The sequence below is a fragment of the Podarcis melisellensis genome (assembly GCF_964234715.1).
Source record: "Podarcis melisellensis genome assembly, chromosome: 12".
NCBI lineage: Eukaryota > Metazoa > Chordata > Lepidosauria > Squamata > Lacertidae > Podarcis > Podarcis melisellensis.
Genome location: NC_138544.1, coordinates 20609673 through 20625314, shown reverse-complemented (window position 1 = coordinate 20625314; position 15642 = coordinate 20609673). Strand labels below are relative to the sequence as shown.

The following is a 15642-nucleotide window of genomic DNA, read 5'->3' as shown; positions in this document are numbered from 1 at the left end:
GACAATAATATTACAGCCTCAGAGAACTACTTTGTTGCACAGTCCTTAATATTTTTTTTTACCTGCATTATATTCACAAAGTATTTCGTCCCTCAAAAGAAAGTTGAACCACACACAATGGCCCTGAACTCCACAGCCAGGAACTAGCCAAACTTTCTGCAATGAAATGGCCTGTTTAATTCATTTTGATGAGTACTTTATCCACAATCAAACAGGAAAAAGATCCAAAAATTAAAGATCTGATTAATGCATTCTGTGACGTTAAAACAACTCCTAAATATTAATCAAATCTTAAGGACAAGCATTTAGTTATTCTCAAAACTCATAACGAAGCACCTGCAGTTTGTAAGAGGGAAAATAATAATTATTAAAGCCTATGAGTTACAGAGGGTGCTTTGATTAGTCTGAGACTTTTCCCCCCTTCTGCCTTCTGTAATCAAGTTAATTATTGCATGCAATAACTCCTGTAAGGATTACACTGTATTTAACAAAGCAAGCCTTGTGCGCGGGTGCTTATTAATTATGACAGCTCCCTGCAAAACCCTATTACTAGTTAATGCTTTATTCTATAAAGAGATGTCTCCTACTTCAGAATCTAGTTCTGTCTCAATTCGCTTCTGAAGATATTGGCATTACACCAACCAGTTGTCTAAGTCAGTTTTAGCTCGATTCGAGGGGTGGGGCAGCGGTGAGGGGAGTCTGGAAATCTCGAATTCACATTGAAAAGAAAACAAGGGGTGGTTCTTGTTTTCGCTCACCAACCAGTTAACACTTTCCTGTTCAAAGAACCAGTAAATCACTTCAAAATGTTTCATGAACTTGACCTATCCATTTCAAAATCAACAATATATTTTAATTATTAGGGTCCAATTCTGCATTGACTGCATCTAATTTCTTTGCATAAGGCATGTGTAGTGAGGCCTTACTCCAAGCGAGGCATAGGCAAACTCGGCCCTCCAGTTGTTTTGGGACTATGATTCCCATCATCCCTGCCCCCTGGTCCTGTTAGCTAGGGATGATGGGAGTTGTAATCCCAAAACATCTGGAGGGCCAAGTTTGCCTATGCCTGCTCCAAGCCAACCTGGCATTCAGCAACAGCAGCCAGAGATCTGAGGGCTGGCTGAAGGACAACCATAATTCCCAAGGATGAAGGAGGGGCTGGCCCATGGCATAGTCACTAGCTGCCTGTGCCATGTGCTCTTTACCCGGTCTGCCCCACCACCCACACCATACCACCCCCTACCCTGCACCACTGCGATTGGGGCCACTAATCCTGTGAGCAGTCTGGTTGTTGCATTTTCCACTAGCTGAAACTTCTAGACCAGATGCAAGGGCAGCCTCACAGAAAGTGCAGTAATCAAGCCTTGAGCTTACCAATGCATGGACCACTGCAGTCACAAATGAGCACCAGCCCAAACTGGTAGAAAACACCTCTTGACCACAAAAGGTAACTTGGGCTTCTAGTGACAGAGATGGAGTACCCCACTATGTACCTGCTAATCAGGAGTGCAACTCTGTCCCAAACAAGCAACTGATCTATGTCCCAGGTAGACAAATTGATTTAGCAGTGCCAGGATCAATAACAATTGTGTGTGTATGTGTGTGTCTACCATCAATAATATAATCATCACAGTCTGTACCTTCTGCATTTCCTTTCTTTCTGATTTCATTCTTTACAACACACACACACACAACTCAGGATAAGACATCATGCATCTAATGAAACTGACTTTCATGTGGTCCATTTTAAGATATGCAATTTGTTGGTCTCTAAGGAGTTGTTTTTCTGCAACAGAGAAGCATAGCCATTCTTCTGGGAATTATTAATAATGTGTATCCTTCTAAATAGTCATGTCCCTTGACAACAATATGTACATGGTGAGGCACAGAGCCTTTTCAGAGTGTTTTCAGAAAATAGTTCCAAATCTTGCAGGCCATATGTTATCATCAGTTTGCAGCATGGATGGCACAAATATTCTTTTACTCACATTTTTATTGTGTTGGCAGCTGCCTCCCTGCTTAATTTACTGGTATGCTTCCATCCTGTCTTGTTACGAAGGTGCATGCACCTCGCGCTCAAGCCTTCCAGAGTATTCGTTTCCTGTAATGAAAAACAAGAGTGGTGCTTTTGCTGTCCTTACATCTTACTGTGTCTCTATCTTCTTAGCCTGCAAGGAATTCCTTGCACCTGCTGAAGTCCCCCCCCCCCCGAAAAAACTCATATTGAATGTACCTACATTTACTATGGTTTAGGTACAATTTTATATGACTGCAGATGCGCAAATGCATTTTCAATGCTCAAGTCTCTCCATCCAGCTCATCACTGGTGCTCCTCTTTTATCCTAATGATAGTACTTACCATAAAATACCTAATCTCCAAAGTACACCAGTACTGAAAGGTTAAAGGAGTGGACGGGGGGGGGGGCAATATCCCTTCTATGTTTTCAGAAACACCCGTATCTGTGTCTATACTTGTTCTAGTCTCTATGCCGACGTTGAGTATCTTCTGTTTGGTTTGGAGCATAATGTAACAGCATAAACGTCTTGCCAAGTCAGCCCATGCAATCCAACATTCTGTATGTGCTTACAAACTGGCAGGTGCTGACAAAGGAAAGTCAAAAGCAGGTCATGGTAGTGAGAACCATTGTCCTGGTCCTCCATACAGGAAAGTAGTGCCTTTCAAAGGGAGGCCCACTTGTCTTTTGCTTTTGTTAAATGGGAAAAGTGGGTGGTTTGAGTGTTCCTAATGGTGCAAATTAACCAACCACACAATCCATTGTTTTGGATAGAATTCCATTTATGTTTACTTAATTTACCTGAATTTGGGATGCTTCCTTGGAATTGTTTAAAAGCTGGAAGAGTAGGATGGTTCATACAGCAGTAAGCCAGAAATATATGCATTTTGTAGTTTAATAATCAGGTTTTGATTTGAAAGGGGCACACATACACACACACATTTAATTATAAGAATGGATCTTGATAAAAATTGAAAAGTGTAGGGAGCACACAAAATTAGATTTAGTATTTGAACAAATAGGAGAGATTATATTGATTTATCTGTTCATTTCCATATTCAATTCAATAAAATGTATCACTTGAAGCTTAATGGGAAGGAGAAATACCCTCAGACCTCCACAGGATTGGTGCAAAGTATTTTCAACATGTCAATACCCTGCATTAACTTTATCTAAAGCTTCCTCAGATGCAGCTCTAAGCAAAACAAATTGCATTAGGTAATTAATTTCTTATGGACTGAGCTGAACTTTCGGTTTTGCAGAAATGGTGTATATCAGATACTAATGCCTAAAAACACAAGTTAGATATTTATCTGTAAATATTCTGCTCATAACATTGATATTTCAAGCAAGCACTGTGACTCATGAACAAAGTTTATACAAAATCGAAACTAACCTATTTAATAAATGAAACAAATCTGTAGAATGAAAATATGGCAATTTGCCAGGATTTGGTGGGTTTTTTAATCACAAATTTATATGAGAAATTGTGTAGAGCCCCAATGGGAGCTTTGCTTCCATTGCAAATTGTTGGCATGGTGGGGGACAATTCTGATTACCATCACAGCTAGGGCAGTGAGTTAAAGCCCCTCTTCCCCCAAACCATGCTGCCCATCCATCCTGGACCCTCTTGTGCCAGCTACGCAAAGCCAAACCTCAAGACAAACATCTACTTTGTCTTCAAAATGCAAAACATAGAGCCAGAAAGATATAGTCCCATAATCTGTGTCATATTGTCTGAGTTGTGGTCTCCATTTACATATCCTAGTGACTGTGTGTGCAGTGATTTAATGCAGACATGCCACATTCAGTGCTCTGTGGTGGTGATGTGGGTGTGGCAGTTGTCAACATAGGGTCAGGTCCATCTCAGGTGTGAAGTTATGTCATCACTGGGGTGCATAGATAGTAGGTACTGTGTAATGAGGTGCTGTGTAGAAGGGCATGAACAGTGCTTGAACCATGCAGAGTTTCACATGGCTTGAGTTAAAGAGTACTTAAGCTCTGCAGCTGACAGCAGCTGCACTCCAGCAAGGTTCCTTCAGGGCCATAAATTGCTTTGCCTGTAAAGAACCATCGTATCTTAAAGGGTTGTTAAAGTGCCGTGACACATGAAACATACAGAAGTGAGTGCGTTTTTTTGCATCTGAGGTCTTATTTAAACTGGGCAATACTTTTTAGAATATTGCAAGATATGCACAACAAATTTTACATATGTGTGTGTGTGTGTGTGTGTGTGTGTGTGTTTAGGTTTTCATTTTTAATTGTTAATGTAAAGTGCTTTGAGTTACCACAATTGATTTCTGTCTGTAACCAAACTTTCTGTCTATAAACAAACACATTTCACCCAGTTCTGTGTAACTTTCCAAACTGTTTTAATGCAAACAAAAAACGTGTGCGGAGAGGCAATGCTGATTAATCCCTATCAGTCATTTATCGCTCAGAAAAAACCACTCCTCCCAGCTAGATACACGAGTTTACATCCTTTTCTTGAGGAGAAAAGGTTTCTCCAAAGTTTCCCCTTGAGGAGTACTGCTGTGCCTATCCCTGCTTGCTATTTTCACAGACCCACTTCACATTTTCCTCTGCCTTGCTTGCAGGCAATGGGAAAACCTAGTAAGTTTGAACCGCAGAAAGAGAGAGAGAGACTCCTTTGGTCACTGCGTTCAGTTATTAGGCTGAGCACAACCCCACTGCAGCACAATTTTCCCCCAAGTTCTATAAAGAGAGGGGCGGACAGAGGGGGAGAAGGCTGCTTTAGAATATCTGTACAGGTTCAGCACAGCATAGTTGATCCAAGAACATCCCTTTTAACTGTACAGCACATATTACTCGCCACACTGCAGAAGCCAGGATGCATAGGGGAAACAAATTAACCACTGAAAACACACTGATACTGGCTGTATCAGCAAATGACTTCTCAGCTCACTCTCCAAAAATACTGTAACCATCTCACTTTATGGCCTGCCCTGCCAAGAAAAGATTTTCAGTCTGCAAACTGAATCAGGACAGTGAAAATCCAGCTCAATATTATCAACAACCCCATTAGTAACTAGAGGAAGAGCCAAATGACATCATATTCATGCAGCCAATCATTAGCAGTCTCTAGTTTGAGCCAATCTTATTTTTTAAAATGCATATTGATTGTAAATATAATAATATATATTGCCATTGCATAGAGAAGGAGGAAATGAATTGTCAAGTTTAAAAATATCAACTCAAATAAATTATTCAAAGATAATACCAGGACCTTATAGTATTAAAATTCTATAGTTTTACCAACATTAAAAAAGTAATCACTGTTATTTCAAATTTGTGAAATAAATAAGTTATAATTTACATACAAACACCTGAAATACCAATCTTTATGATCCAGTTGTATATTTCAAATAAATTATATTTCATATTACACACCATCATATTTCAAATTACATCTCTCACCAAAAATCTGCACAATACATAAACATTAAAAAACAAGAAAGGAAGATACATAAAAGGTGTATTTTCTCCCCCCTCCCCCCCATTGCTATAAACTAAACACAACCTACCCTCCACTTGCTATCAATTTTAAAGGATTTTTAAAGAAATTATAACAAGTATTGTGGTAATTTGTATTCCCAACTATTTACTAAGTAATTGACACAATTATGGAACCATCAACTGAAATGTGAGGTTTGGGGAGGAAATGTTTTGCTCACTACAGAAATGTGTTTGTAGTCATTCACATGATCAATAGGCATATGAATAACCATGAATTACTTACAGTAATTTTTACATTGCTCGTACTAGCTTTGGTATCTAGTTACACAAATATGACGACCACAATCCAACTCAGGTTAAATCATGCATACGATTATTGAAATCAATAGGGTTAAGAGCACTTTACTCTGTTCAGTTGCAGCCAATAACGACCGACAAAATAATCAGTATTGTGCAGTTGTTAGGTTTGGATATTTTATTTTATTTTATTGCTTAACATCAGCAACTAACTAAGCTTTGGTTTAAACTATGGCACATTTACAGTTCTTATCCCTCACTTGATAGACTTCAGCACATTTATTTTATGCACAGTTCATTGATCAAAAATAATTATTTAAGAAAAGTATTAATTTAGCTGCAGGATGCAACATGAAAGCAGCTTCCTTAGACTAAGCGCAAAATTAAACCTAAGTGACTGGAACTAACGTTATTTGTCGCAATTATGCTTCACTTTGTTGTAGCTGACATTCATTTTCTATTTTTACACTTCATAACATTTACTAGGGATGCAAGTTCCAAAAATCAATACTAATAAAGTTTGGTCAGTATTTACCCTCGTTTTATCCCAATCAGTTGTGGCCTACGGGCCATGAGGTCCTCAGAGTGCTGGAGAAGTAGTTATGAGTAAAGGAAATAAAAACAAGACTTTGGGGAAAGGCAATATGCCCTTACGTTTGTCAGCATTAATTTAATAGTGCTAGGTCATATTTTCAGGGGGTAGAACTTCTAACTCTCAAGCGAACACAATACACCCACACTTCATTTTCACAATAAAGGTTTGCTTTACGCCATGCTCAGGTTCATTCATGATTCACCCCAGATGATATCTGGCTAAAGGGGAATATAGCAGTACTCACTTTACTACTAAAGTAATTCAGTTTTTGTTTGGGTAGGACTGGGGGAGAACTTGCTTGCTAAGCATAAAGGAAAATCCTCCATAATTTCATCTGTAACCAGTTTAGCATTTATCTTTCAGGAGTTGCATGCTCCTGCACACCTAACTTGTCTCTTGGGCCAGCTATAAACAAAACTATTTCTTTTACTCTCATATAAACCTGCACTGGCTCCCACTAGTTATTTGGACGTACATGGCTTTTATGACTATCCCAGGACATAGCTTTTGCTGTTTTTCAGGTTCTCGCTGCAATGCAGCTGAAATGTAAACTTGCTGCCATTCTCTGTTTCTTTCGCAGTGTGAGCAGCACTTCTTTTAGCTGTTTGGCTGCAAGCGCTTACTGCTTAAAATATATGTAGAGTGAATGCGTCATGAAAAGTTAATTTTTAGTCAATAGGATTGTTCCCTGTATGCATTAATAGTCAAATATGGTTATAAGAATAATTTGGGAGGGTTTTTTTTCTGTTGTTTTTTTTTAAATATAGCTCTTAGCCAGGAAGGAGCCAAAGCAAATAATGATGAGCAAACATCAGTGTTATTTCAGCCCCAGCCACAAATCTGAGCTAGCATCAAGGGAATAGAGCTTTTACTTGTCAGAGCAGGTTCTTTGATAGGTACTTAGTACATAAACTAAAAGCCAGACATGTTGAATCAGTTGAATCTGGGAGAAAATGTTCTTAATGTGAAGAGCCTCTAATTTGCAGCATGATGGAGAATCTTTAATGTGTGTCAAAGGGCAAGCCAGAATGTGGGTGGCACAGCTTAGCTTGATCAAGGGAGAATATAAAATAGATTGGGCAGGATTATGACCAGGCTAATTCAAAGAATACAGGGGCTCAATTCAGGGCATATAAAACAGTTCTGATCATGTTTGTTTATTTTAGGGAAGTTTCTAATGTTTGATGTTTTATCGTGTTTTTAATATTCTGTTGGGAGCTGCCCAGAGTGTCTGGGGCAACCCAGTCTTATCAGTGGCATACAAATATTACTACTACTACTACTACTACAACTATTATAATAAACTAAAAGGCCACAGATCACAAAGGCAGCATAATCAATCAAGAGGATGAACATTTTAAATAAAGAAGTATATATTTATTTTCTCAATTTGCCTGGCATATCTGGATAGAGTGCGCCACAACTGGGCTGCTACACTGAGAGGGCACTCAGTAAAGAATTAAAATAGCCAGTAGAAGGGACACCACAGGACAAAGCAAATAAAACAAAGTAATGAATTTAGGGAGGGATACAACAAAAAGTTTAGGGATTCATGCACAGGACTTAGTACATTAATGAAACTTCATGCATGATCCATTCACTGTACCCTCAGCTATGCAATAACCAACAACACTGCATTGGATGCATTATTATGTCCTGGCCATTTAGGATTATGAAAGTTGTCCCAGCTTCCAAGACAAGGGGCGTAACGGGCTTATGCGTGCTGCGCTGATGCACAAGGGGTTCAGGAAAGTAAACCCCGTGCAAAACGGTTGTTGTCTGTACTTCTCTCCCATGGAAGGAAACAGGACATACATTAGCCACGGCTAAGTACTGACAAGGATTTCAATGGACATAAGAGCAACTAACTTTAATTGGAATCCAGCCTGCAGTTCTAAGCTACTCACGCTGTTGAATGTCACTACTATTTATAGGGGGGTGGGGACTGCAAAGCCTGTGTTGTTCATTGCAGTCACAAGGCTGTGGTGAACATAAAATCTGAAAATTGCATGTAAAGCACACGACCTGGGATAAATAAATAAACAAATGCACACAGCACTGCACAGTGTGTTGCACTGGTCACCTCACTTCGATCTGTCCCAACAGTGGCTTTGATGTAGCTACGGAGAGAAGCAATTCTGTCCTCAAATGCCTAGCAGAATTGTCACAGTAGGTTTCTGCGGCTTCCAGCATACTATTTACTGGGGCAGATGTTAATAGGCGTTGTACCTCTTGGCTGCATGGGTACCTGAAGACTCAACAAAGGTAGCAAAGCATACCTTTACTGCCTTCAGGGCTGTTCAGCAGGCACAATATATGTTCCATTATCATCAGAATTGTTTCCTCCCGATGTATATTCTTTAAGCCTAAAGTAGTCCAATAAGCCTGAATCACTCCATCTAACTTCCCAGTTTCCATATCATCAATAATCATAAAATCCATAGAACATTAGAACCCCCTTGTTTTTAAATTCTGAAACTTGCGTAAATAAACCCAGTTTTTATTATTTAAATCCTTAAACTCCTGGGAATTTGATTCACAACACTCAGAGAGGGCACTGGCATGTAAATCAAATCAATATATTTCCATTTCAGTTTTTATTGACGGAGTGGTTGTTACAGCTGACATAAATCCAAGTTTAGCTCGAAGTTGTGATCATTCTTTCCTTGGGTAAATGTTGTGAAAAGCTGACAATATAAAGAAAAACTGTCCAGACAGGTTGGTTCTTATAAAAATCTGTTTCACACTCTGATGGTGCTAATTGATTCTTAATGGGTTATGGTTACGGTGTTATTTGATATTAAGAAGAAGAAAAAACCAAACCATGTTTTTATAGGAAGAAAGGTTTGAAGGTTGGGGTTGCAGAAAGGGGAATTATATTTAATCACTAGACATGTGGGAGGATTTCAACCTGGCAGCAACTGCTCACATGGGAATCCAACAGAAAAAGCTTCTCTCAATGAATTAGAAATTAGCAACAGACAAACTTGAAAAAGATATTGTACTTATATGGCCCAATGCAGAGGTTTCCTGGTGTTCAAAATGGTCGTTATATAAAACATAACAATTATCCCCTGCACCCAGTCCTCCAGCCTAGACTAGGACCTGGACCCTACAATTATAATCTGAGGCCTTTTTTCATGTGCCCCCTCCATGAGAGATCTGGAGAGCGGAAACATGAGAATAGGCATTTTCTGTGATGGCTCCCCATTTGTGGAATGCTTTTCCCAGAGAGGCTTGTTTGGTACCTTCATATCTTTAGGCACCAGGTTAAAACATCCATCTTCACTAGGGCAGGGTGATATATCAAAATATTGTCCAAAGCTGGTTTGAAGTCCGTATCATGATATCAGTTTCATAATTTTTGACCTGGCCATATATCATGAGTGTGTGTGTGTGTGTGTGTGTGTGTGTGTGTGTGAGAGAGAGAGAGAGAGAGAGAGAGAGAGAGAGAGAGAGAGAGAGAGAGAGAGAGAGAGAATGGTGCAAAAATCACAATGTAGGGAAAGCCAGCCAATGCCTCTATATAGCCCCATCCTTATTTAAGACATCATGATATATTGGTATATCACAGTGTTTAGCTGGTGATATATCACAATGATGAAAACCAGATATTGCCCAGCCCTACTCTTCTCCTAGGCCAGCCATGTCCAAAGTCCATTTGAGGGGCCTAATCCAGCCTGTTGTTTGACTTAATCTGCCCCCCGTGGCAGTATTTGTCATGGGTTAAAATCCTAAGCAACTTCAATCCCAAAAAAAGCTGAACAAGTTTGTGCTAAAATTGTAAAAAAAAAAAAGTTCAACAACAACTTTGGTCAGCCCTCACACATGTTCATTTCTTCAATTCTGGCCCTCTTTGAAAAAATGCTGGGGCACCTCTGACCAAGCCTTTGGCTGATGAAACCATCTATGGTCTTTTAAACTGTGTGGAGTATTGTTTTGCTATTATGCTATGTGTTTTTGTGTTTTTGTACTGTAAACTGCTTTGTGCTCCTTGGATGAAGGGCGGTATAGAAATTTAATAAATAATAATAGACTAGTACTGCACCAAATCCCCAGGTGGGCATAGCAGAGTCAGGTCAATTCCACTCAGTTTGTTCGCTCAGATCTTAGTGATGATACACGTCTAGATGAAATAATACAATGTCATATATCTTAGGCAGCAATTTTATGCACAGGTCGCTGACAAAGGCGAAGTTACTTCCAAGTACATATGCATAATTTTACACCCACTGTCCTTGACTTAAAGTTTAACAGTAGCCCATGGAAGACTGCATGTTCTCTTCTGGGCCACGGTTCTTTGTAGCAAAACAAAACAAAACGGGGGGGGCGAGGCATGCATACGAGTAGGATGGTGATAACATGTCTTATGCTTCCCTCCCCTTACCCAGACAAGCTTTTCCACAACAGCAAATAACTACCAGAAAAGCAGAATAATATAAACCAGACCTTCCCAAAGTTCAACAAGCAGCAGCAACAGATGAAAAGCCTTTTTCAGGAGCCTACTCCAATGCCTACTTCAATGCCTACTCCAAATTCATCTTACAGGCTTTTCACTCTGAGTGATAGAGCAGTACTGATTCTAGCAGCTAGCTGCTGGATTTCCTTTATTTTTAAGGACGTATATTAGCATTCCCTGTTCTTAAAAAAATAATGATCTTGGCTTACAAACAAATATTTAAAAATCACAGCTAAGTTACATGAAATACCATGCTAAAAATATGCCATTAGCAAAGAAATGAAATGAGCATCAAAACACCCAGGAAGGCAGCCTAGAAGTTAAATATTTTTCATCTGTGGGATGTGTGGCAGATGCCTACCATGGCTACTATCCTGAACAGGGTTCGGACATGAAGCAGCCCAGAATGGCACTCATAAAATATTCTCGGTAAACTCCTCACTGTTCTTCCCAATTGAATTTGAAGCAGAATGCATTATCTCTTTTGATGGATGCCAAACTAATGCCGAGAGTAACTAGAGCTTCTCTGGCATGTCTGGGACAGAGGTTGAGAGGAGTTTTCATAGGAGTCTGCTGAATGTAACCAATAAGCCTGCTCCGTACTCCTTTAACCTTTTCAACATCCAGCTACTCACACCTACACTCAAGTGACTACTGTATCATTATCAGCGTTTATAATTTTAGGACATATACTCACCAAACAGCCCTAACGTATTTAATTTGCCTCATTTCCAATACATTTTTTATTTGGAGAAATGGCTTTGATTTTTCACATCATCTTACTAAGAAACATTGCCAGTAGGCAACAGTTATTCTGGCTTCGTTTAAGATGGAATACATGAGGCATTTTACATTCAGGGGATGTTAAGATTTTGATTTTTCTTCTGAGGACTCGCTGCGACACTGTTTTAAAACTCCTGTGCTAAATAGATAGCAAAGCTGATAAAATAAAAAGCTTTTCATAGGCAAAATATAGTCAACACAAGGAAGTACATCACTCCAACGTTCATGCAATTGTGATCCTGTAAGACTTGACTGCCATCAGCATTTTTATATTTCCACATGAGATATGGGCAAGAAGTTACTTTAGACATGCTCTACCATCGTTAAAAAATAATCTGACTATATGGCATAAAAACCTCCGCAATTTAGTTATTGCGGGAGGAAACAGCACCTAAGGTACAGGCCTCTAAGGGGCAGGAAGTCATTTCTACTGAGTATGTTGGAATTTTATTTCATATACTTTCATTTCAGATTTACAGGAATCTCTCCCTATAACATCTAGAGACATATGGTTGTTGTGATCTTAGTTTGGGTGTTATTAATTAACATCTTTAGGCTTTGTATGCCCTGCCTTTAATTTGATATATTAGGAGATTTTTGTTATTGCTCTTCTGTCATCATGACTCTATAATAATTTGAAAGCTAATAAAAATGGAGCCTGCCCATAGCTGTTATTCTTTTCACCTGCCCAATGATAAGCTGCCATCGTTAGAGATTTGTGTGGCTCGTATGGAAAGGATTCTGTCCTGCAATTATTTTTTCAGCCCATGCATGATTTTGACAATTACGGGGTTTGGATACTTGTCAAACTCCTGCGACTTTACGATTTAACCACTTGGTAAGAATTCAGTTTCAGTGTAAGGGATAAAGAAATGGTCATCAAGCAAGTTAAGAGGGCTATATTTGATCTTGTCAAAAATGTTCAGTTCCTTTCCCATCTTCTGTACTGTTCACAGGACAATCAAATGAAGCTGGTAGAGGTAGTTTTGTTGTTGTTGTTATTGTTTAGTCGTTTAGTTGTGTCTGACTCTTTGTGACCCCCTGGACCAGAGCATGCCAGGCACTTCTGTCTTCCACTGCTTCAAGCAGTTTGGTCAAACTCATGCTGGTAGCTTCAAGAACACTGTCCAACCATCTCGTCCTCTGCCGTCGCCTTCTCCTTGTGCCCTCCATCTTTCCCAATATTAGGGTCTTTTCCAGGGAGTCTTCTCTTCTCATGAGGTGGCCAAAGTATTGCAGTCTCAGCTTCATGATCTGTCCTTCCAGTGAGCACTCAGGGCTGATTTCCTTCAGAATGGATAGGTTTGATCTTCTTGCAGTCCATGGGACTCTCAAGAGTCTCCTCCAGCACCACAATTCGAAAGCATCAATTCTTCGGCGATCAGCCTTCTTTATGGTCCAGCTTTCACTTCCATACATCACTACTGGGAAAACCATAGCTTTAACTATACGGACCTTTGTTGGCAAGGTGATGTTGGCAAGGTGACTTTTTAAGATGCTGTCTAGGTGGTAATTTTACCTACTGTCAATTCATCAGCTGTAGCTATAGGCCACAGGGCAGTTAAAAATAAATAAATAAATCAAGACACAGTTCCAACAGTGTTGCTCCACCACTCAGTATTATTAGAATAACTTTATCGTTTTTAATATTATTAAAATAGTGTCATTGAATATGTGCAAAGGCTAGTAGTTCAGAGGTATGCCAGTGGTTGTACAGGTTCAGTTAGGGTTTCCTGCAATTAGTAGCAGCTCAAGCTGCACTGTGCAAGGAATTGTTTGGAAAGCGGATGCAGACCAGGGACAAGGGTTAATATGAGGAGTGTTTGAGGAGTATTTGCTTCACACCTGATCTTGCTGGGCACTGATGGAAGCTGACATTTACCCTCTGACTCTCTGCAATGTTGGTGCTGCAGAGCAATGGAAATCAAGTCAATAGCTTGGCTTACTGGACATTGCCCTGGTGGTACAGTGAAATTGGGGAGGGAGGCCTGTTACTACACTTTCTTATTCAAAAATCCCAGCACCTTACAAAATGTTATATATTTGTTACATTGGATGTTGACAATCCAGGATATTCTCTATATGAGGTCTCAGAGATACACTGCAGAATGTTGACACATGCTTAAATGCAGTTGCCAGAATTCACTAGTGTGTGTAGTGTTCAAGAAGTAGAGAGATATCTTTCTTATTTTGACAATTGCTCCATTCATATGGGATTGTTAGCATTCACCATTTGGGGGGCATTGACTATAATATGTGCACAGCGTATCCACAGTACACCTTAACATTATCTCTGTTTCCTCCCTCAAACCACAGAAACTGCAGGCCAGTGAAACAGGCATAGATATATTGTTCTCTCTTTGCTTTAAACTTTAAATGTGCTGGTTAATAACTTGTTCTCTCTTCCACTCTACCCCATTTTTCATTTTTTTATGCACACTTCAAAGACCATTTTGCTTGCTTCTCAGCAAGAGTGCAATTTTCTTTTACCAGGCTATTCTGGTTCATGGGCAGCCTAACGCTACATGCACTAGGAGGATTTTGTACCGTCCAAGTATTGACCTATGGAGAGTGCCATCTGTGTACTTTATAATCCTTGCGCATATAACACAGATGCTAAGCAATACAAACTTCAAAAAGTGAAAAAGGAAGAAAATGGAACAGCTTAAGTTTCAAAGCTTGCTGGAGGGGGAACGGACGAATAATAATATGTATTTGTGGCATTATATATTTTGATACCTTTTCAAAGTTGTCCTTTCAAACAGCTTTGTCACTGCAGTTTACTTGTACGATATAGTTACTTGATTTTTTTGTTTTATTAACAATCTCTTATATCATATGACATATTTCATATGATATATTTCATATAGCATGTCCTGTATAACATATACATATGTATTGTACATCTTCTTGAGTAAACATATATGTAATCTGTGTAAGCAAAAGGAGTTACTTGCTCAAAACATGTAACATTTCATTCCAAGCATCTAGTTTGCCAGGCTCACCACAAGAGCAGTCATATGGCATATAGGTGTACCTGGGAAATGTCAGTAGCCTGGAGAAAAAAAATGTGCAATGAGCTGGTACAAATTTATCTGAAAGCATTCTTTAAAAAAAAAAAATCCACCCTTTTCAGATCCCATTGAAATCTATGGCATAGTTTCCACTGACACAGGTGAAAATAAGCCAGAGCTGGAAAAGGCACCAACAAGTTTTATACCAGGCCGTGTTCCAGCAAAGCACTGGAACATGCTCTCAACAATAAACATATGGCTGTGGAATGTTTGACATGGATTGTGGTACACATGTCTTGCACATTTCACAGACGCATAGGCCAAATACCCAGCAGGGGTAGGGAAGATATTGGCTACGTTGTGATTTAGAAATTCGGCACTACTGGCTCCTAGTGACATTCAGAGTCGTATGTGTATTGAGACAAAATATATAATATAATATATATATCATTATATACCTTATTTTTCCGTGTATAACATGAGCCCTATTTTTGGGGATTCCAAATAAAGAAATCCCAAGTATGCACTATCCGTGATTAAGACAACTCCCAATCTTAAACTTGAAAAAATAGGGGGGGGGGATATGGTCTTATACATGGAAAAATACGGTATATAGTATAATATATAATATAAAGTTATGTGTGTTCCTCTTCCAATACAATCTCCCAAACACTCCACACAATGTTATCAGAGGAACATATAACATGATACTTTGCATAATTTCTGCACCTCATTGCAGCTAAAGGTAACTTTAGGAAAAGAATGTAAATACGTCACACTGCTGCTCATGCCAGTTTTACTTCATTTCCTAAAGGTGATCCCATAGTTGTAAGAAATTAAAGAACTCTCCATGGAAATCTACACAGCAAACATGGGTGCCTCAAGTGTTTCTCCAGTGCCAGAGAGCAATGACATCAGTACTTGGGTATAAACATACCTAGTGGAAGAAACTTGACTGGAATGCCCTGCATTACCCTTGAATGAAACAGTACCTTTACATAA

The 15642-nt window shown here is 39.3% G+C and overlaps 1 protein-coding gene across 9 annotated transcripts in view; it reads right to left on the bottom strand.

The window, feature by feature from the left end:
• ZNF385D (zinc finger protein 385D) overlaps positions 1-15642 on the bottom strand; it is a 549735-nt gene that overhangs the window by 342582 nt on the left and 191511 nt on the right. For 2 of the 9 annotated variants that reach the window (XM_081883288.1, XM_081883287.1), the window contains one exon: positions 1989-2101. The exons of the other annotated variants lie outside the window; for them this stretch is intronic. The gene's annotated coding sequence lies outside the window, so the exon portion shown is untranslated. The remainder of the gene's footprint in view (positions 1-1988; positions 2102-15642) is intronic. 9 annotated transcript variants of the gene reach the window in all.